This window comes from Panthera pardus, unplaced genomic scaffold, assembly GCF_024362965.1.
Source record: "Panthera pardus isolate Hobbes unplaced genomic scaffold, ASM2436296v1 HiC_scaffold_2, whole genome shotgun sequence".
Lineage (NCBI taxonomy): Eukaryota > Metazoa > Chordata > Mammalia > Carnivora > Felidae > Panthera > Panthera pardus.
The window spans coordinates 27,847,704-27,871,894 of NW_026526765.1; the positions used below are offsets into that span (position 1 = coordinate 27,847,704).

Consider the following 24,191-nt stretch of genomic DNA (forward strand, 5'->3'; position numbering starts at 1 on the left):
AGTTGGTGAAGACTGTGCTCTGTGAAGACGCATCCAGCAGGAGGCGTGTGCCATGCTGTGAGAAGCAGATGATCCGCAGAGGCTGCGTTTGTCTAAGCTGGAGCGGACCCTGGGTTGGTATAGCATACAGGAGCTTCGATAGAAAGCTCTTCTGGCTCCTGCCGCCTGTAAACTGCCACCTGTCCTGCATGTGCCTTTGCACTGGAGTCCCTTTAATAAAGCAGAGCGCTGGGGACACCTGGGTGGCTCAGTTAGCTGAGCGTCCGATTTCAGCCAATTTCAGGTCATGATCTCAGGGTTTGTGAGTTTGAGCCCCGCATTGGGATCTCTGCTGTCAGTGCGAGGAGCATGACTCAGATCCTCTGTCTCCTTCTCTCTCTCTGCCTCTCCCACACGCACTCTCTTTTTCTCAAAAATAAGTGAACATTAAAAAAAAAAAAAAAAAAAAAAAGCAGAGCGCTGAATGCATCCCCATGGCTGGAGGCATCGCTTACACCACTTCCACTCACTGGCTACAGCATCCCAGCAGCATCTCTGACTGGAGGGAGGCTTGTGTTTGCGCAACCTGCTTGGCTTGAAGGCAAGAATAACATGTGGGTGAGTTGCAGTCCTCCCCAACAAGGGCACGCTTTGGACAGATGGTGGAAAACGTTGGCCTGATTGTCACGGTAATCAGTTTCTTTTGAGATCATCTATCAACTAATAACGTTTTAAAAAAAACACCATAAATTGTGGATTGTGTTTTATATAGCTGCTACACAGAAATCAGTGGTTTTCAATCCAGGATTTCCATTAGGACCACATAAGGAACTTGTTTTTAATTTTTAAGTTTATTTATTTTGAGAGAGAGAGCATGAGCAAGGGAGTGGCAGAGAGAGAAAGGGAAAGAGAAAATCCCAAGCAAGCTTCACTCTGTCAGTGCAGAGCCCGATGCAGGGCTCGAACCTACCAACTGGGAGATCATGACCTGAGTCATGATCCCAAGTCATGAAACCAAGAGTGGGACACTTAACCTCTGAGCCACCAGGTGCCCCTGGAACTTCTTAAAAGTTCTTGGGGGGATGGTTGCTTTGTACGTCCTGGCTCCTCCTGATCGGACCCCTCTCATTCCTAGAGAGAGGGAGAGCAGGAAAGCAAATACTCTTCTCCTTTTGCAGTGTTGATATTAGTCAGGTTAATCTCTGCACACCACCAAAGTCTTCGCACTCTCTCATTTGCTCATTGATCAGTAATTCTATTAGCTCCGTCTGTTTTTGTATCTGGCTCACTACCTCGTTGAGCAAAATATGCTCAGCCTTCTCTGAGATGCAATATTAGATGTACTAACAACAACCTAAATCAACCCCTCTCCTCTCATCCCACCCTCCCCACCCCCCCACCGCCCCAGAACAATGTGAACAATGACTTCTGCATATTCCCAATATCCCCTTCTGTCCTGTAGGAAATCCTTTGGTGGAATGGGTGTTGCCACAGCCAGTTGAGAGAGAAGAGGAGCTTGAGTTACACCAGGGGAAAGGATAGCTTGGGTGGGTATGTATGTAAAGTAATAAATAATCCTTTTTTTTTTTTTTAAGGCTCATGGGGATAGCTAGATCTGCTTGAGCATTCATTTATTCATTCATCAAACACTGATCTCCCTTACTTCTTTTGTACCATTGTTCAAATGTCACATTAGCAAGGCTTGCACTGACCACAATCTTTAAATTGCAATCCATCTCCAGCACTGCTCTGTATTCTTCATTCCCTGGTCCCACTTAATTGTTTTCCATGGCACTTAACATCATATGACCTATGATATTTTTTCCTTAGCTATTTGTCAATAGTGTGTCTCCCTCCACTAACGTGTATACTCCATGAGAGAAGAGATTATGCAGGATGGTGCTTAGGACAGTGGCCTATATCCCAATGATCCGAGAATGTCCAGTTTTTTGGTATGTTTTGAAAAACATACTTGCAATGTCTTACTGAAATAATGTCTGCCCCTTTCAGACATTATTATTATGTCTCCCCTAAAAGCATAGCTTACTAGCAACCAGCTCACCCATGGCGTAGGAACCATCCATTTCTCTTCCCTTCAGGGATTTTGGAGCCAGAACATCTGGGTTGGAATCCTGTTTCTGCCACTGACGAGATGTGTGTTCACAGGCAACTTACTTAACTTCTTTGTGCCTTAGTTTCCTCTTCTGTAAAATGGGAATAATATTAGGACCGACTTCATAAAGCTGTTATGAAGATCAGATGAGTCACTTTTGGCAATGAGCTTAAAACAGTGCCAGCCTATAATGAGGACTAGCTAATCCCTCTATTTCCCTGGGACTGATGGCTTCTCCCTCCTAACTGTCTCTAACCCAAGAACTTTCCACCACAGAAGGAGGGAGGTACAGTGGTTTCGTCTCCATAAAAAGTGTTGCATTTAGAACTTCAATGGAGGTAGTGGGAGTATAAGCAGACTGGATTATAATCCTCAAATATTTTCTCTCTCACTGTCACAGGATTGCATATTGCCATCCATTGTCATTGAACATAATCCTATATCCTGTGGGAGGAACACACATCCCATTTCAATGCCATGTGGAAAGCTTTGGTCAATGGAACGTGAATGGTTGTAATTGTTTTTGCTGTGTGAACAGAAGTCTTAAACAATTGCATGATTTGGCTTAGGCCTTCTTGTTCTTCTTCTCCACTTGCCCTCAGGATGTCCCAGATAGTGGCTACTCCCTTAGTCTGGGTTCTAGAATGAGAAGACAGGTGGAACCTAGATAAGCCTAGCAGAGTCCATCCCATCCTAGCACAGCCACTGCCAGCCCACAGCGGATCCTCTGTTTTTACATAAAGTGAGCAAAAAGCAAATGTTGTTGTAAGCCACTGAAATAGTACTGTATGTTATCACTACAAAACTGACTAACACAGGGCAGGAGAGTAGGAGGAGAATATGTTTTGCAAGACTGTTCAAACAAGATTATTTTTTCACAGAGGAACCTTTGTGTGTGTTATATATGTGTGTGTGAATGTGCTATTCACCCACACACAAAACAACTTTATTTTGCCATAAAAAATCACTATTATATTGGTAACAACCTTGTTTATTATATATATATAAACATATATACATATATATATATGTATATATATATATATATAATTTTTTTTTGAGAGCGGTTGCAAGTGAGTGAGGGGTAGAAAGAGAGGGATAGAATCCCATGCAGGCTCTGCACTGCCAGCGCAGAGGTCAGACGGGGGCTCAAGCTCACCCGAAGCAGGGCTCAAACTCATGAACAGTGAGGTCATGACCTGAGCCAAAGTCAGATGCTTAACTACTGAGCCACCCAGGTGCCCCTATTATATACATTTTAATTTCTAGAAACCTGGGCTTGGGAAGTAAGAACAGAAATTAAAGTTAAAATAAAAAATAAATTATTGCCCTAGTGGCATTGGCTTCCTGCCTCCCTGCTTATTTGTCTCAGGAGAAAATGGATAGCAGAAGTTCTAGAATTTTGGATATGAAAGGAAAAAGGGCTTGAAAAGATTCTGACCCAACCTCTCACTTTTCTATATGGGGCAACTGAGGCTTGGAAAGATGAAGTGCATTGGTCAAGTGCCTGATGGGAGAATCTTTAAAGCATTGACAGTAGGCTGTGTGCATACCTGAGAAAGTTAACATGCCTAAGAAGAAATTCTCAAGAATGTGTGAAAGCATTTTTCCTCTTTATTTACTTTTCCCTGCCATCTCAGAATCCTGGAAGACCATTCCCAGGAATGATAAAAACTTCTGCTGTCCATCAGAAATTTGATTCTCCTTTTCTTTCTGGGCACATAGTTAAAGATCACCTCATTGAAGCCCTTGTAATTAGGTGGGATCAGGTGACTGAGTTGTGGCGTCTGAAAGTGAGCAGAAGTGATATACTTCTAATCTGGTCCTGGTATTTAAAACTTTCCACACATTCTCACTTGCTCATTCATTCTCTCTCTTTCTCTCACCCATTACTGGCCAGAGGAAGATGAAATTAAGGACTTAAAGGTCCTAAGAGCCAAGCATAGCCAATAGATGGAAGGATCCTGCATCCCCTGCTGATGCCCAATGAACTGTGACTTGGGTGACAAGTAAACCCTTGGTTATTAAGTTTCCAAGATACAAAGAGGCTGGGCATTGTAGTGACTGAGATGGCAGCTACTATATTTAACCAAGCAGCAGGCCTACAAATAAGTGGGAAATCTCTGACATCTGGCCTACGGCTGATCCATCGTGAATACCATCATCAAAGTCTCAGAGTAACCTGTCTTGCTTCCTCTACATTTTTAGCTCCCTCACACTGTCACATGTGTATGTTCACAGGTGTTCAACAGCACTTGTTGGATGACTGACCGAATAGTTTATAAGGCCACATATAATACATTATTTAATTCACAGAGCCACTGAAAAAGCACTTGACCTTGAGCTCTGCAACATGTTCTTCCCATTAATCAACAAGCCCTTCCCATTACTGACAGATATGAGACCCTACTGATTCTTCCAATGAAGCTGTTCATGTGTATTAATTTGAACTCAAAGATGGATGGGTAACAAAGCTAACAAAGATGTGGTTGCTTTATAAGTGAGCTTTGAATACTGATGCGTTTCTGTATCCCAAAGTAAGACAGCTGCACTTAGAAAAATCTGCTAAAATATGCTTAACATCTTAAGAAGTGAGTGCCATTGTCAATTATAAAAGGATCTCTCCATATATTTCTTAATAAGTTCACCATACCATTAGCATAACAAACAGTAGGTCTAGCTCTCAATTGGTTGCTAGGCTTCCTGTACCAATGTATTTGCTCACAGAGGTAGAGTGGGCCTGTGCAAATATCTGCATACCTGACCACCATGACCTTGGCCTGGCAGAACCTGGTAAGTCATTGCTGACTCACCGCTTTACAATAGTAACATCACCTCACGGCACAACATATAATTGATGTTATGTCTTCCAGACAATCCTCTCTGAGACCACCAAAGGGAAAAAAGATTAAGAAGTCAATATTCAAAAGGTTAGTCAATTTCTCATTTTCTTTGTAACACTCTTCTTGGAAGATTATCCACAATGATTGTCATCCTTGGCCTGGCAGACATCCTATTGTTGCATTCCCATGCTTCTCAACTCACCATTAGAGACAGAAATTAATTTTAATATTACCACAAGAACAACATGATTTGAAAGGGAAGTTTGCTGCTTTGCTGACACTCAAAGTTATGTTAACTGCCAATTTATTTACAAGTCAAAATATAAATGGCTTGGGATGTTTTCCATGGGTTTGCCTAAGCAGAGGGGCTGATAAACACCTGGATTTCTGGAATGCATTTCTGAATGTCCTTGACTGCCTAAAAGACCCCATTATAATCCAGCCTTTTCTTTGAAGCTCTGTGAATGTCTGCTGGTGGGAATGCAAACTGGTGCAGCCACTCTGGAAAAGTCTGGAGGTTCCTCAAAAAATTAAAAATAGAACTACCCTGCAACCCAGCAATTGCACTACTAGGTATTTATCCAAGGGAAACAGGTATGTTGTTTTGAAGGGACACATGCACCTCCATCTTTATAGCAGCACTACCAACAATAGCCAAAGTATGGAAAGAGCCCAAATGTCCATCTATGGATGAATGGATAAAGAAAATGTGGTATATATATATATATATATATACACACACAATGGAGTATTACTTGGAAATCAAAAAAGAATGAAATACTGCCATTTGCAACTACATGGATGGAACCGGAGGGTATTATGCTAAGTGAAATTGGTCCCAGAAAGACAAAAATCATATGACTTCACTCATATGAGGACTTTAAGAGACAAAACAGATGAACATAAGGGAAGGGAAACAAAAATAATATAAAAAACAGGGAGGGGGACAAAACAGAAGAGACTCATAAATATGGAGAACAAACTGAGGGTTACTAGAGGGGTTGTGGGAGGGGAGATGGGCTAAATGGGTAAGGGGCATTAAGGAATCTACTCCTGAAATCATTGTTTCACTATATGCTAACTAATTTGGATGTAAATTTTAAAAAATAAAAAATAAAATTAAAAACAAACAACAAAAAAATTATTACTTTTATAATTGAGGGGGGAAAAGTCTCAATAAAAAATTTTAATACCACAAAAGCAATCTCCTAATAAAAACCTGTCCTTTCATGGTGTAAATACATGGAAAAGGTCCCCACTTGGGGAGTACAGAAATGGCTTATTTGTGTTGTGGCAAAAGTTTCAGCAGCTGCTGATAGCCAATCTCCCTGTGTTAGTGTGTGTGGTTGAGCATGAGCCCCGTCTCCCACCAAACAGTAAAGAGTGATTGCAATAGTTCTTTTTTTTTTTTAACTTTTTGAAAATGTTTATTATTTTTGAGAGAGAGAGAGAGACAGAGAGAGAGAGACAGAGAGAGAGCGAGACCCTGTACTGGTGCATGTGTGAGTGGGACAGGGGGAGAGAGAGAGAGAGAGAGAGAGAGAGAGAGAGAGAGAATCTCAAGCAGGCTCCATGCTCAGCACAGAGCCCCATGAGGGGCTCTATCTCATGATCCTGGGACCATGACCTGAGCCAATATCAAGAGTCAGATGCTCAACTGACTGAGCCATCCAGGCACCCCACAATAGTTCTTGATGTCCCACAGACTGTTTCTTTGTTTTTAAGAATTCTCGCCACTTCTCTGAATTCCATTACTGTGTCCACCTGAGGGTTATTTAAAATACCCAGGGATATTTTATTTACCATTAAGCTTTTGACAAGTTGTTGAAAGGCAATTTCATGGGAAAACTCTTTCAGAGCCTCAGAGAAGGGTGGGGTCATCTTATTCAGGTGGTTTAAGAAGTTCAGTAGGGTTCTCTCAAAGCTGGGCACTTGTTTTACCTTGGCCCCTCAGCCTCTGGTCATCCTTGGTATGTAAAGTAGGAGGATCTGGAAGTTCAAAGGGTGGTGGGGAGGTGGGGCAGCAGATGGGTGCAAGGGTTAAAGCCCCACCTCCTTGCCTGTTGCCAGAGTGTCAGAGTATCTCTGCCACCTCTTGAAACCACTACCAGTCCCCAAGTCCCCTTATCTCCCCTCACTTTGGTCCATCTCTTATACAAGCACATCCCATCTCTACTGGATTAAATCAACCCTTCTCAGTCATGTACAATGTTCTTTCAAACCTGCTTCTTCATTCAAAACATGTGACCTACTGATGCAGCAAGATAATTACTTGTCTCTCTTAGCGGCTTATATTCACTCTTTTTTCTTCTTTCCCCTTTACTCAGCTTCCCTCAGAAGAAGCCCTTTCTTAACAAAAACTCACTTGTCCAATCAAAGATGTAATGGCCAAGGTCCTTGAATTAGGCTGGGATTGGGGGTGGAACAATAAATTCTCGCAGGACGGACCCAATTAAGTGAGAATGGGGAGGAAGAAGGAAAATCAAGATTCAGCCCTTTTGTTTTTAAAAATTTTTTTTTTTTTTACGTTTATTTATTTTTGAGACAGAGGGAGACAGAGCATGAACGGGGGAGGGGCAGAGAGAGAGGGAGACACAGAATCGGAAGCAGGCTCCAGGCTCCGAGCCATCAGCTAAGAGCCCGATGCGGGGCTCGAACTCATGGACCGCAAGATCGTGACCTGAGCTGAAGTCGGACGTCCAACCGACTGAGCCACCCAGGCGCCCCTTGATTCAGTCCTTTTGAATGCATTTTCAGAAAAAGGCAGGGTGTACCTAGTGTAGTGTTCTCACTCACTCATCCATTTATCCATCCACCCATCCACTCATCAATCCATCTTTCAACAAATATTCACTGAGCATCTATGGTGCAACAGGCATGGGCAGGGCCCTGAGAACATGGTGTTTTGCTCAAACAACCCCCTTAGTACTTAGTCTGGTAGTGGAGAGAAGCTAGTAAAACACTTACATGTACTTGACACAAGTATTAAGGGAGTTCTGCAGGTGCCATGCAAGCCAACAGTGGGAAGATGTGACCTGGTGGAGGAAACAGGGGGCTTCTCTGGGGAGGTTGCTTCAGGGATGAAGGGTAGAAAGCCCCTCCTTCCTATCCACAGCTCTGGGTATAACTGGGCATGGCAGACACTGCTGGTTACATTTTCCCCTTTGCTTTTGTCTCTTGCTTCAAAAGGAGCCCACAGAATCCAGTGGCCATACAATGAAGGAAGCAGGACCCAAAGCTGACCCCAGTGGCTCCTTTATTTGCAAGTGTCAACATAGAGAGCTTTGTGATGGAGTAGATGTATGTTTGGCTAGGTTTGGGCCCTTGGCAAAGGATATCCAGTTTTTCTTTGGTCCCCCTTCATTTCCCCTTTGGAATTTTGTTCCTTGTACTCTTTTCTATCCCTCCCTACACAACTGGTAATTTTAGGCTTCTTCTCCAGAACCTCCTTTCCAGAACTCCCCATTGCCAGTAACAGCCTCAGGCTAGAGGAGTATGTGGCTATTGAGCATTTGAAATGTAGCCAGTGTGACTGAGGAACTGAGTTTTAAAAGTTATTTTCAAAGAATTTACATGTAAATTGCTGCATGTGGCTAATGGCTAGTGTACTGGACAGGGTGGGGCTGGAGTTCAATACCTCCATCACTGCAGTCAGGTCAGAGTTGTGCAGATGGGAGCTTGGGAAAAGGCTGGATGTGGGAGAGATGGAACGGGGAGAGCCCAGAGGATGCCAAGCTCTTGCAAAAGAACCTGGCATGCCAGTCAGAGTGACGTTCTGTTCCACCCTTGGGAGGAGGTTGCTAGGGAGAGCTTGTTAGGGAGTGATCACATTGGGACAAGACTGAAGGGTTAATAATTAAGTTAAAGAGACCAAAAACCAGATTAAAGGCCACAAAATGGACTGTGGCACTTTTGGTGGAATCCTGGCCAGGAACTGCAATCTCTCTTTTAGAGAGATTTTTCTCCCTGGATTCCTTTAAGAACATTGCTTTCTGGATGTTCTTCTCACCCTGAAACTGAGCCGTATTTCTGCTTTTCTTGGACAACCGTGCAACTGTTCTTAGATTCTTGCCTGTGTTTTCACAGATACTCATGGGTAGCAGAGGTAGCCTTTTAAACCAAACACTCAGTGGGATAAATGATGGAGGATAAAGAGAGGTGGGTGTGGGGGATGGAGAACAGCCAGGGGAAAAAGAGGCATGCTTGGAGATGAGCAGGAAGACTGTATTCCAATACTTGTACTTTGGGATTTATTCTTGGGGCCTTGGTTCACCACGTGGTACCATGGGTAAATCTGCGGCCAGAGCCTCACTTGCTCTACACTCTTTGAGGAATGGAAAAAGGGATTTCCCATCAAACCAATGCCAAGAATGGGTTTCTACTTGTTGAAAAATATCAAACTTTATGAAATCACTGGAGATCACTAAATCTTTAGTGCAATAATGTGGTCTATAAAATAAAAAATACAGTTAAGACTGTGTTAAAACACAGTTAAGACTACACAGTGCTTTTTCTGGATCTCTTTGCCCTCATGAATGGAAGGACTACTCACATTATTCAGCGCTACCCTGTTCTCCTTCGCTTGTGTTTCACTCAAACAAATCCTATGAGGCATTTGGCATCAAGGGGCAGAAACCCAGAAAGTAGAAACACATAGAGGCTGGTTGTCTGGCTAGGTTGATTCACCAGCTGCAATGTCATCACATACTCCCGGGCAGGGTACATTATGGCATAGGGTCCTGTTGTGCCACAGCATTCATTCTGACAACTCATGGCGGTCCTTCTGCAAGTCTTTGCTAATTTTATTCCAGATACTATGAATTTCAGTCCATTTGTATGAAAAGCAGAAGTTCTTGCTGGGCTGAGGTAACTTACAGTGGTGGTTCTCCATGGGGCAGATTGTGCTTCCCCCTGCCCCTACCCAGGGGACATTTGGTAATGTCTAGAAGTGTTATTTTATTATCATCACTAGGGGGGACATTTTGTCCTCCCTGGAACCTTAGGAAATATCTGGGGACATTGTTGATTGTTACAAGCAGGGTGGGGGTGGTGTCCTAGTGGCATCTAGAGGTTAGGGATGCTGCTGAGATCTCAGGGATGAGCAGAACAGCCTCCATGACAAAGAATTATCTGGCCCAGAATTTCAACAGTGCTCAGGTTGAGAAATTCTGGCCCAAATGGAAAGCTCAGGCTTGGTTTTTGACAGTGAAGTGCCATATGACCTACAAAGAGCTATCACTTTTTCAATGTTGGAAAACTAGTAAATATCCTGAGGTGGTCTCAGGAAATCCTAGGACAATTTTGGCCACAAGTTTCTTTTACCAATGGCCCAGTCAGTTTCACATCTTCAAGAGTCTTTAACTTCCTCTGAAAGACAAGAGTGCATTCTCAGGGTTACACAGTCACGTTGGTCTCAGTGGGTCTAGATCCCATTTTACTGTAGTAGATACAGAGGCAAGCCATATGGCTTGGTTTTTCCATATGTAAAATGGAGTCTTAATACTTCATATGATGGATTTGTCAGCTGGGCCTGGTATCCTAAGGAGATGGAATAAGGGCATGGTATTTGAATTGGGATGAAGAGGGAAAATGTGAGTTAAATACTTCTACCCAATTCCGATGCCAAAATGGCAATAGGATATTGTAGGTGGGGAGAGGCAACCAGTAGCTTGTGAGATCCAAACCGGCAGATTGTGCCTGGGACTCAGGGGGCCATTGGGCCATGAAATGATTTCCCTTGCTAATGGTAGATGGAGAAGATCCAGGGCCTGGCGCATATGAGTCTTTCCATGAAGTCTGTCATTGAGGTGGGAGGGAGGAGACATGCAGCAGTGACAGTATTAGGGGGCTAAGAGGGGCACAGAAAGCTATGGCAAGAATTTATGTAGAGCTGCTTGGGAAAACAAGAATAATATTTCTTTTCCTGATTTTCAAAGTAACACAGTTATTGTTGAAAATCTCTCAAGTACAGAAAACAGAAGAAGAAAATAAAAATCTCTCATAAAAGATATGAGAGTTTTGGTATATTCCTTTAGAAAAAGAGAAGGTTTCTCTGAGCAGGACAGGCTCAGAAGATTAAAGGGTCTTTGAGAACAGCAGCATGAGACCATGTAGATGATGACTGTTTTGGAATTATTTACTCTGTGAGCCAAGATACATGAGTCCCTGCCCTGGTTGAAATGGACAGCAGGACCGATGGGTGATGTCACAGAAGGACACGTGATCAGGTTTCCCTTACCTTCAGGGTTCATGTGGAAACCTTCCTTAGTTTTCACCTCCATGAATAGAAGAGTTCTTTAGCTGAAAGAGAAAATGACTCATCTTAGTTTAAGGATGACAGAAGAGGAGACATCATTTCTGACTCAATCTATAGCCCCAGCTTGACCACCATCACTGCACTTCAGTGACAGGCAGACGACAGTCCTAGTTTTTTGCAATTAGTTTTTTGGCAACTTTATTATGAAGTAATTTGAAACGTACAGAAAAGTTGCAAAAATCATAAAAAAGTAAAAGCCCATAAACCTTTCACTCAGATACCCTAACAGTTAAATATTTTACCACATTTAACTTATTCTTTCGTCTCCACATATACAAATTATTACTTTTTCTGAATCACTTGAGGATAAGTTGCAGTCATGAGGCCCCTTTTTAAAAAGTTTTTAAAAGTTATTTGTTTCTTTTGAGAGAGAAAGAAAGAGAGCAGGGCAGAGACAGAGAGAGAGAATCCCAAGCAGGCTCTGCACCATCAGTGCAGAGCCCAACGTGGGGCTCAAATTCATGAACTGTGAGATCATCACCTGAGCTGAATGAAATCAAGAGTCAGATGCTTGACCAAGTGAGCCAGCCAGGCACCTCAGTCATGGTGCCGCTTAACCCCTAAATATGTCAGTGTGTTTTCCCAAGAATAAGGGTATTCTCTTACCTTAACAGTGTAATGATTAAAATCAGAAAATTAACATTGATACAGCACCACTATCTAATCTTTAGGTCTTACTCAAACTTTGACAGTCATCCTAATTGGGATAGTCTTATGAAATTTGGTCCTAGAGACCTTGAGTAAAATTTATTCACAAGTCCCATCACAGCCATGGCTGACTTTGGGCATTTGGTCACTCCAACATGAAGCTCAGGTTTGATTCTATCTCATGGAACACAGGAGCACTGGCAGAAGAATGCTTTTCAAAGTGTGACTAACTTTTGGTGAGGACAAAGTTGATCATTGGGCTCTAGGTATGGGCTTGTCCCACTTAGACTATGTCCATCATGGATCATGGTTCCCACCTTGCTCCTTCCAATACATCTGGCCCTGGGTTTTATACAGGACATTTTAAACTCTAGAAACTGACTGGCCTCAGGCTGTGGGGCACAAGGTGACAACTGATAGTTGTACCACTGTGAGAACAAAAACGATTTCAGGACTTGAATACAAAATTGGCCCATACGTGTCTGCAGTTAACTTTTTAAAATTTGCTTTGGTGTATGGACAGCAATTCCTAATTTAGTGCCCGATCCTGTCTTGCACGTTTCTTGATAAAACAATCTAGCTAGAGTAGTAGACCAAATAATGCCTTCAAATAATTTTTATGTCTTCAAAATTCAGAACCCTTAGGAATATCCTTCGAGGAATTAAGTGCTGAATACTCTCCATGCTGATTCAGCTGATGCAGGAGGACGTGACAAGCGGGCCACTGAGGATCTCTCTCACACACACCCCACTATCTCAACATTACTGATACTAGCAAAATGAATGGAGAGCCCAGACATCTTTGAATAGAAGGCTATGATGTGACGAAGGCCACTTGAACATCAAACAGCCAGCCCCAAGGCACTTGATAATGAGGTGTCTGGTGAATCCAGAGTCTGTAACACAAATGTCTGGGGCAGCTTTCTCGAAAGCCACCAATTTCTCTCCATGTAGTACAGTGATGCTGAATTTTTCTTTTCCTTTTTTTTAAAGATTTTATTTTTAAGTAATCTTTATAACAAATGTGGGGTTTGAACTTACAACCTTGATATCAAGAGTTTCATGCTGTACCAACTGAGCCAGTCAGGCACCCCTGGTTTTCATTTATAAAACTCTGAACATTCTAGAATGCATTTAAAATTCTGAGAATAATTTCAGGACTTACTGCCCTCTTTTTGATAATGTCCTAGGTCTGTTCAGAAGGATTCAGACTCGTTTTACACTCTTGCAGGAAGCCCTAAGTGGTCAGCTGAGGCTAGGGAAGGTGCAGAGGGAGTGGAGCACAGGACAAATGTTCCATTGGGGGTAGAAAATCTGGAATGCCAAGCAGTACCAGTGATAGTTCTGAGGCAAGAGGCCATAAAGGAGATCACTGTCTTCCCACTCATTTTGCAGTTCAACAAACATTAAATGAACAACAGACCTTGGGCTCACTTCATTCATTCATCTGTTTACTCATTCAGCATTTATTAAGTACCTGGCACATCATTTAGCTTTTGTCATTCTCTGCCCCAACTTCTGCATATACTTGGTCTTGCTCTGTGCCCTATGGGGGCACACCCTATGGGGGTGACTTGGGTGGCTCTCTTGCCCTTTAGCTTCAGGTTGGGCTCCATCCATGGTAGCAGAGGGTGGGGGAAGAGCACATCAGGGAAATATTTCCCTCCCTTCCCGCCTTCCTCGTAGCTTAGTTCTGGCAGTGGTTGTGTCTCTACCACCGCAGCTCCAGTTGGGCAGCCCTTCTTCCATGGCTCCAGCTTTCACGAGTCCCAAAAAAATCCCTCCCTCCCCATTCACCTTTATGGAGAAAGGGTGGTGACAAATTCCCTTGTTAGTTCTCTCAACCCTGCCCACAGGTATGTCAATGGTCTCTTTATTATATTTTCTTAAAAAATCCTAGCTTGAGTAGAACATCTTCTTCTTGTCTGACCCTGACCAATACAGCCTTTTAACATATGCTAAATTTTTTTCTGATTTCTCTGGACAGGCTGGAAAGATGGAAAGTTTTGTGCATAGTTTCTAACACTATGCTACACCACTGCAAGGTAGGGATGCATAACTTAACAGAAGCTCCTGGGGAAAATAATCTCAGAAATGGAGTCCTTTATACACTCTAGTATTCTGTGTCAGTCAAAAGCCAACCTAATCTCTGGCCACATAATTAGAAGTACAGTGTCCAGGACAAGGGAGGTGATACTGAGCCTTCATTCTGCCTTCATTAGCTCCCACCCAGAGATCTAGGCACAGTTCTAGGCTTCCCACTTTAAGTGAAGGCATATTAATTGTTTCAAGGTCTGCCATATACAGCAGAGATCAAAGAGGCCATAAGTTGTCTATTGCAACTAGTCTGTAATTGTGCAAAAGCAGCCACAGACAACAGATAAACCAATAGGCTTGGCTGTGTTCCAACAAACTTTATTTACAAAAACAAATGAGTAGCTGGATTTGCCTGTAGGCCTTACTTAGCTAACCTCTGATGTATAAAGGAAAAAAAATTTTTTCTGGGTGTGTCCAGAAGGCAGAAGTTGGATCAATGTATAGAAATTCCAGAAAGGCAGGTTTTTTTTTTAAGATTTAAAAAATTTTAAAAATGTTTATTTATTTTTGAGAGAGACAGAATGCAAGGGGGGGGGGGTGGGGCAGCGTGAGAGGTAGATACAGAATCTGAAGCAGGCTCCAGGCTCCAAGAGGTCAGCACAGAGCGTGACGTGGGACTCAAAAATCACAAACGGCGAGATTATTACCTGAGCCAAAGTCAGAATGCTTAACCGACTGAGCCACCCAGGTGCCCCAGAGAAAGGCAGATTTGTGGTAAATTTCAAGGAAAATCTTTCCAATGGTGACTACCATTTCCAAGTAGAGTGATATGTTTCATGAGGCAGTGGGTTGCTCATTGTAAGGTTTTAAACAAAAGGTTAAGTGTTAGAGAATAATTTTCTGCAAAGCACAAAAAGTCAATCAGATGATGTGGGAGGCAACAGTCTCTCATATTTTTATTTACGTAGCATAGTACAGCACACATAGGGGGTCCTCTAGATTTTATGTTCCTAGAGGAAAGAGAATATGTCATATCCATCCTTGCGTCTTGCCCACTCCTGAAATCCTAGTATAATGTTTTAAACATGGTAGGTGTGACTGATACATGTTTTGTCAATGTGGCTCTATAAGTAAAATCTTGCTGACACATTAATGAAACTAATTTGTCTTCTGTACAGCCATAACTACTAGTCATTAAATTAGTTCAATTATCTCTAATAAGCTTCAACATTTGAGGATTTTCACTGAAAAGAATAGATGTAACAGTCAACATTTATCTAGTTCTGAAAATATGGCAGCTACTGTGCTAAGAATTTTAAAACTTTTTTTAAATGTTTATTTTTTGAGAGAGAGAGAGAGAGAGAGAGAGTGGAGGAGGGGCAGAGAGAGAGAGGGAGATACAGAATCCGAAGCAGGCTCCAGGCTCCGAGCTGTCAGCACAGAGCCTAATGCAAGGCTCGAACCCCCAAGCTGTGAGATCATGACCTGAGCCGAAGTCAGACACTTAACTGACTGAGCCACCCAGGTGCCCCTGTGCTAAGAATTTTAATAAGCATTCTCCCTCTCTCTCTCTCTCTTTTTAATTTTTGAGTAAACTGCGTACTGTTCTCCAGAGTGGCTGCACCAGTTTACATTCCCATCGACAGTGCAAAAGTGTTCTCCTTTCTCTGCATTCTTGCCAACATCTATTGTTTCCTGAGTTGTTCATTTTAGCCATTCTGACAGGTGTGAGGTGGTATCTCATTGCGGTTTTGATTTGTATTGCTCTGATAATGAGTGATGTTGAGCATCTTTTCATCTGTCTGTTAACTATCTGGATGTCTTCTTTGGAAAAGTGTCTATTCATATCTTCTGCCCATTGCTTCACCGGATTATTTTTTGGGGGGATGTTGAGTTTTTGACAAGTTCTTTACAGATTTTGGATACTGACCTTTTATCCAATAGGTCATTTACAAATATCTTCTACCTTATGACTTGCAGAATTGCAAATATGTATGTAGAATTGCACTACAAAGGATATAAATATGCTGATTTGAAGGGAGACATGCACCCTAATGTTTATAGCAGCATTATAAAAAATAGCTAAATTATGAAAAGAGCCCATATGTCCACTGACTGATGAATGGGTAAAGAAGATGTGAGATATATATATATATATATATATATATATATATATATATATATATACAATGAAATATTATTCATCAATCAAAAAAATGAAATCTTGCCATTTGCAACAATGTGGATGGAACTAGAGTGTATTATGCTAAGTGAAATAAGGCAGAGAAAGATAAATACCGTATTTTCCTCATATGTGTAATTTAAGATACACAACAGATGGGGGCGCCTGGGCTTGGTCGGTTAAGTGTCTGACTCTTGGTTTCTGCTCAGGTCATGATCTGGTGGCTCTGCCCTGGCAGGGTTGAGTCTGCTTGGGATTCTCTTTCTCTCCCTCTCTCTGCCCCTCCCCCACTCATACTATCTCTCTCTCTCTCTCAAAATAAATAAATAAATTAAAAAAAAACAACAACAACAACAGATGAACATAGGGGAAGGGAAGGAAAAATAAGATACAAACAGAGATGCAGGCAAACCATAATAGATTCTTAAGTACAGAGAACAAACTGAGGGTTGCTGGAGGCGAGGTGGGTAGGGGCTGGGCTAAACGTGTGATGGGCATTGATGAGGACACTTGTTGGGATGAGCACTGGGTGTTATATGGAAGTGATGAATCACTAAATTCTGGGTTCTATTCCTGAAACCAATACTACACAGTATGTTAACTAACTTGAATTTAAATAAATAAATTAAAAAAGTAATAGGCATTCTCTTATTTAATTCTTCCCCAAAACCTATGAGGTAGGTAACATTACCATCCCCCTTTTATTGATGAAGAAATTGAAATTCAGAGAAGCCTCATAGCTGGAAAGTGGCATCACCAAACTTGAACAGGAATTTCTTTGATGCTCAAGGCTGTGATCCAACCAAAACTTCACTCTGCTTTTCATTCATTCACTCATTCATTCATCCATTTATTATTCAACAAACATTGATTGGTTGCCTGCTATTTGTCAAGCACAGTGTTTTGGGTTCTGAAGATAGAGCTGTGAATATAAACAGATCAAGTCCATGCTCTGAAGCAACTGACATTCTGGCTGGGATTTAGCAGGAGTAGACAGACTATTAAATAAGAAGATATTAAGTGGTAATGTATCAGAAGGCACAGAAGTTAAAAAGATAATAAATAAGTCTCATCCGCACCAGAACTTCAAGGATAATGCCAATTGGTGAATTTACCAAACCTCTTTCTTGTTTACTGCCATTACCCCAAGTTTAGACTTTAGTCTTGATGAATTGTCAGATACACTCAGATTAAGAAGGAAGCTTCAAGAATTCTGGCAACTGAGGGGCGCCTGGGTGGCTCAGTCGGCTGAGTGTCCAACTTTGGCTCAGGTCATGATCTCACAGCTCCCGAGTTTGAGTCCCGCGTTGGGGGCTCTATGCTGACAGCTCGGAGCCTGGAGCCTGCTTTGGAAACTGTGTCTCCCTTTCTCTCTGCCCCTAACCCACTCGCATTCTGTCTCTCTCAAAAAGAAATAAACATTAAAAAAATTTTAAAGAATTCTGGTAACTGATACAGATCATGTATGGCAGTGTGTATACATGTGTGTGATAGGTGTATGAAGCCTTCAAAGGGAAAATAACCCAATAAAGCACACAAGAATCATTCTTCAAGGGCAAGTCAAATCTGAGCACTATTAAAATGGGAGACCAGAGGCAACATATGGAAAGGAATGGAAAGACCTCGTTCAGTTAACCCAAAAGTAAAGAAGAAAAATAATCCAGTTAAAAAATGGGCAATAGACATTTTCCTAAAGAAGACATACAGATGGACAACACACACATGAAAAGGTGCTCAATACCATGCATCATCAGGGAAATACAAAACTACAATGAGATATCAACTCACACCGTCAGAATGGCTAAAATCAACAACAGAAGAAACAACAGAGGTTGGCGAGGATGCAGACAAAGGGGAACCCTCTTGCACTGTTGGTGGGAATGCAAACGGGTGCAGCCACTGTGGAAAACAGTATGGAGGTTCCTCAAAAAGTTAAAAATAGAACTACCCTATAATCCAGCGATTGCCCTACTAGGGATTTTCTCAAAGAATACAAAAATACCAATTTGAAGGGATACATGTACCCAAAGTTTATAGCAGCATTATCAACATTGGCCAAATCATGGAAGGAGCCCAAATGTCCATCAACGGATGATTGGCTAAAGAAGATTACAATGGAATATTAGTCAGCCATAAAAAGAATGAAATCTTGACTTGTGCAACAATGTGGTTGGAGCTAGAGAGTGTTATGCTAAGTGAAAGAAGTCAGTCAGAGAAGGACACATATCATATGATTTAAAAAAAACAAAAGCACTTAAGCAACAAAACAAACCACAAAGGGGGAGAAAAAAGAGAGGAAGACCAAGAAACAGACTATTAACTATAGAGAACAAACTGAGGGTTGCTGGAGGGGAGGTGGATGGGGGGATTTGCTAAATAGGTGATGGGTATTAAGGAGGGTACTTGTGATGAGCGCTGGGTGTTGTATATAAGTTGTATGTATGAATCATTCAATTCTGCACCTGAAACTAATATTACACTGTATGTTAACTGACTAGAATTTATACACAAACATGGAAAAAAATAAGGACTAAAGATACCTCTGTTTCTCTTTTCTGAAACACAGAAATATGAAGAGCTTATATCCACCTGCCAGCCCCAAGTATTAAAAATCAGTATTTATAACCAATGCTTCAATAGAGAGAGTGTCTGACCTGTATATAAGGCAGAGGCAGACACACTAATTTGGGTCAAGGGAGAGGGCCTTGTTTAGGGGGAACAGAGCTGCCAGAATGCCTGGAGTACAGGGAACCAGGGGAAATTCCAAAACCATGATGGAGATGGAGATTGAAGGAGAGGGAGTAAGAACGCTAAGGGTCAACTAAGGTAAAGCCAAATATCTTGTCAGGTCCAACAGGCAAGTCCTGACTGGGAATGGGGGACAGAGCCCAAAGGTCATGGGCTAAGTACACACAAGTTCAGAGAAAGAAAGTGTGTCTTTTTGGATGTCAACAGCCAGGGGCACGTGTGGATGGCCTAGTTAAAGGTACAAGGTAGGAATCAACAGGGAGTAGTAATACAAAGTAGTACTCTGGCAGTTGCAGAATTCCTTTGGTTTATAGATTGAAAGGTGATTTTCAGATTAGTGAGTGTCGATGGCATCAGCATAGTCTTTTTAGAAAAATGGTTAGAAACAGAGAACACAAATAATTAGTGAGCATTTACTGATTGCCAGACGCTGCTTTTCAGGACTTGCATGCGTGGTCCCATTTAATTTTCACAGGTCCGTGTTGAGCACAAAGCTCCTTAACAGAGACCTAATTTAAAAATGATTGAAAATAGAAGTGACATTTGGAGGGAAACTATAAAATGTCATCATCGTGAATAAGTACTGTCATTCCTTTAACCATTTACTCATATGTTTCTTCAGCCATTAGTCACTGAGCACCTAACGTGTGGGGGTACTATTTAGGGTCTCTGTGTGGATGATTCTTATGGATTTCATTGTTCAACAGAGAGGCCGTAGAAGAAGCAAAGAATTGTGAGTTGGAAAATCTGGCTTTCATTGCTAGCTCTGCCTCTAACTAGTGCTGTGGTCCTTGGACATGTCACTTTTCTCCTCTGTTTAATGTTCTAGTGTAAAACAAGAAGCCAGGACTACATGATGGTTGAGGTCTTTTAGAATTTAACATTAAAGTATTTGGTAGCTTTTATAGTATGTTGCAATCTATAATGAATATCCACGTATATCCTATCATTATACCCCCATCTTCATCCAGTAAATAGTAATATTTACTTTAAAGCTTTAGAGGTGGAAATTTGTCAGGGCTTCAACCAAGTTTCTCTTGTCTTTCCCCTGGAACCCTTTGCCTTCTCTCTATGAGTTCATGCTTCATTTCCAGAAGAATTATAAGGGGATCAGAGGAAAAGAAAGAGATGCAGAAGACAAGGAGAAGTTGGAAGTAAAAAGGAAGATGTGTCAATTCTCAGGGGCTTTGTGTGTTGTTTCAGAAATCATTTAGGGTTGCTATGATCACTGAGAAAATATATCCAAAGGCACAAGGAGAGAAATCTTCTAGTTGGAGGAAATTACATGGAAACAGATTTGAGTTCAGTAAAAGCCCACTTGCCCATTACTGGGAGAACAATAAATGAGTCATGTTAGAAGGAAGAAGGCCTGGGCTTGAAAGGAAAAATAATTGTTTAATGATTATTGTGTCCCAAGCATGAAGTGAGATATCTGGTAGGAGACAAACTCTTTAAGCAGAGACTACATGAAACCCTAGAGGGGTTACTGACGAGGATCAGGACAGAAAGAACAGTTAAGAGGGCTTATTTCAACTCTGAAATGCTATGATTCTTAGGCTCTAAGCTTGCAATTTAAGCTATAGTCTATAATCCCTAAATCCAGAATTTAGATACTCCTGAAATCATCTGCTAGGAAAACTCAAGGCCCTTTTGTAGCTACTGATATTCAGGCCAAATTCCTCAAATTCATTTCTTTCCAAGAAGTTCCTTGTATGGATCCTTGGCAGAATATCCACCCTGACCTCCTGGTCTTGGCATTTCTGACCTCTCATTCTTGCCAAATATCCAGGATGGGAACTTCTCCGGAGGCCAGAGTTGAAGCCAAAGTTGGACCCACATACTGAAACTCTAGTCCTACCCATCAGTAGATTAACAGGGGGACCCTTGCATTTGTCCACTGCCCTTGTTTTCTAAAGTGTTTTCCACCTGCTAGCTTTACCAGAAGCATATAGGTCAACTGGCATTCTCTGAGGGTAATAACTTTAACAAGAGAAAGGATGTAGAAGTGCTTCACAATAGTGAAACACTGTGAACGGTTAGAAGTTTTATGAGTGTTACAACCTGCTCAAGGTCACAGTTTAGCAAAGCCATATCTAAAGCACATTACTTCAAATCCTTTTGAGAGTGAGTATAAAGTAAATAAAGTGTATTACTGATAATTTAAAAAGAACCAAAGTCCAGGTCTTCTTGATTGACTACCAGGGAAAGGTAGAGTTTACAGTTGGATTTTACAAGCATGACAATACCAAATTGGGATCACTGAAAAGTAGAGTAATTGTTCCAGTCCAGTGAACAGCCAGGGCATAAATGTGACTCTGCACAAATTGGCCAACGGTCATTGTGACTGGGGCAACCAAAGGTTGGATGCAGGGATGAGGCAGCCACTAATAGCGGACCTGAATGAAATGGCTTTCTGTTTATTGTAGTTCAGAGACCGCAGTACAAATCCATCTTCCTAAAGAAGCTTATAGCATCTACAAGCCAGGGTTATACTCCTAATTAAAATGACAATAAAAAACAACTTACACCTGATGAAAAGACTTTATCCAGAATTCTCAAGGAATTGGTTTAAAACAATAATCCCCAATTGATTGCAATATTAAGAACATTTAAAAAAATGTTACCTCTCTCCTGATCTCTAAATCCCCATGAGGGGGCTTATGAAAAGGTTCTTTATGCATTTGAAGCCATGGGGAAAGAAAATGCTTTTTAAATTAAAATAGCAGATTGTTATGATTTTGGTAATATGAATTGAGAACACCTTTTTACCTGGAAATACAAGAGAATAAATATTTCCTGATTTTAGTATCCAAGGTTTAGGATTATTTAGGATTAGTAGCTAAAATTGTTTCTACTTTATACTGTGTAATCAGGGAGATTGTTTAGAGAGGAATGTTAGGAGAAAATCTGTATTAGCTTTCCTGTGACTTCAGCCAGTTGGGGACCATCAAAATGATATTTGTCTCTGGCCCTTGAACTGTTTTCTCCTTCAATCTTGAGGCAGTGTAGCTAATAACCCTTGTGGAGTAGCAAATAATTAGCATGTGTCAATGCTGACACCTCTGTTTTTCAATCTGGTTGTTTGTTTGACTGTCAGATGTTGCTTTTTTTAGGGGTAGTTGAACTTGGCAGAATCATAAGCTGTGCTTGTGTTTACTCTTTTGCTCCCAAGACTAATTTTACAGTGTTGTTTGGGGGGAGGGGCGGTGAGTGGTGATGGTAATGAGAACATCTGAAAACATTAATTTGAGAACTGAAATGTCAACATGGGCACAAGGGACTAATTCCCTAGCCGATGGAAATCTTCAGCTTGAGGGTGTCATGTGCAGTTTCTTTTAGTCCCATAAACCAGGGGGCCTGGCTCCCCAGACTGAGGAGAACATGGCATCTAGTTGGATGATTTGCTTTACTTTGAGGTTCCTTAGGCCCTATATTTGTTCCAACAGCTTCATCTCAGGCTCTTCTGGTTTTTTTTTTTTCCTCATGGGTTTTGGTGACATTTTCCAAAGTAGCCCTATTGTATCAATCATTCATTTTTATTAAAACAAATTTGTGTGCACTATTATGGTTATGTCCTAGCATACAGAATATTGGCTAGCATGATACATTGCATACAGGTGGTATTGTCCAAAGATATGCACAAAATTTTGAACCAGACTTAAAGAGATATAAACATGACTTATGCCACCTTCTAGCCATGTCACGTTCAGGAAGACATAAGTTCCTTGAATCTGAATTTCTTCATCTGTTAAATGGGAATACTGTTAGCTACCTCTTTAGATTATTGTGGAGATTCAATGCACAGTATCTAGAAAATAGCAAGTAATTAATACATGCTAATGATATTAATGGTTAACATTGATTGTGCATTTGTTATGTGCCAGGAATTAGGGAAATCCTCAAAGCAACTGGACGAAATAAGAAATTAAGAACTACTATTATCTTCACTTTGCTGATGGGAACAAGACAGGTTAAGTACTTGCCCAGCATCCAAAAGATAGGAAATGGCCATGCCAGAATTCCAGAGCCCACAGTCTGGCCACTACTCCACATGTAAGAAGAGTGGACAGCAAGGGTTTCGCCACCTTGGGTAAGAACTACCTGAATATGGATCCCAGGGCAACACCTAAGACCTGAGGAACCCTCTTTGCTCCTTACCCCTTCTCTTTTCCATGCCTCCTCATTCATACCTAAGCCAGTAGCAGGGAAAGAGAGAGAAGGACACAACAGGCAGGTGAGGGCATCCAACAGACCCCTGGCAGGCTGCTCTGGAGATCGACCTCACATTCAGCTGTGAGATTGTTGGCTGAACACATATGGCAGGTGCTGTATTCTGTGTTCACATAATTAGCAAGATTTCATACCTTCCAAAGTTATTTTATTAGAAGGGAGGGGTGAATGCTTTAAAATATATATCCACTCTATTAATATACTGAAAAACACAACTAGAAATACCATGATCTTATTTTACTATTATCATTAGGTTGTCCTGCAAACATCCACTGTCCACAAACTTAAATACAAATCATTTTTGCTATGAATACTAAATTCTCTTAAATCCAAGACCTTAAGTTCAGGAACTGTTTTATGAACTCATACCTGCAGCTAAACAGGTGTTCAACTTAGATCACAGAGATCATGGCACTTTGCTCTTTGAAATAAAATACATAGTTATGTTGTCCATCAATTGATGAACGGGTACATAAAATGTAGTATGTCCTAATCATGGAATATTATTTGGCATTACAAAGGGAATGAAGTAATGATATATGCTGCAACATGGACAAAGCTCAAAAACATTATCCGAGGGGAAAGAAGCCAGTCACAAAAGACCTCATATAGTATGATTCCATTTATACCAATTGTCCAGAAAAGACAAGTCTACAGAGACACAAAGTAGATTCATGGTTGCTTGGGGCTGGGGGCAGGGGAGAAAGGGGAATGGGAATTTGCTGCTAATGTGTACTAAGTTCCTTTTTGAGGTGACGAAATGTTTTCAAAGTAAAATTTGAAAATGGTTGCAGAACTCTGTAAATATTCTAGAAACCACTGAGGTGTATACTTTAAACAGGTGTACTTTATGGTATATAAATTATATCACAATAAAGCAGTTCAAAAGAAATGTCAGTGTGTTATTTCCCCTACTTACTTACAAAAATGATAATAGATATTCTTTTATGTTCAGCAGCCTTCATGATTAGCAATACTCATTTTGGATAAACAGTGATGAACATGAAAGTATTTACTTCCCCTCTACCCCTCTCTACCTCCACAATGCCTTAATAATTAATCTTGTCCTCACCTGTAACCTGTCTGTCAAGTATT

The 24,191-nt window shown here is 41.3% G+C and overlaps 1 protein-coding gene across 3 annotated transcripts in view; it reads right to left on the minus strand.

The window, feature by feature from the left end:
* PRLR (prolactin receptor) overlaps positions 1-24,191 on the minus strand; it is a 157,748-nt gene that overhangs the window by 29,475 nt on the left and 104,082 nt on the right. For all 3 annotated transcript variants that reach the window (XM_019450661.2, XM_019450662.2, XM_053906921.1), the window contains one exon: positions 11,174-11,235. The gene's annotated coding sequence lies outside the window, so the exon portion shown is untranslated. The remainder of the gene's footprint in view (positions 1-11,173; positions 11,236-24,191) is intronic.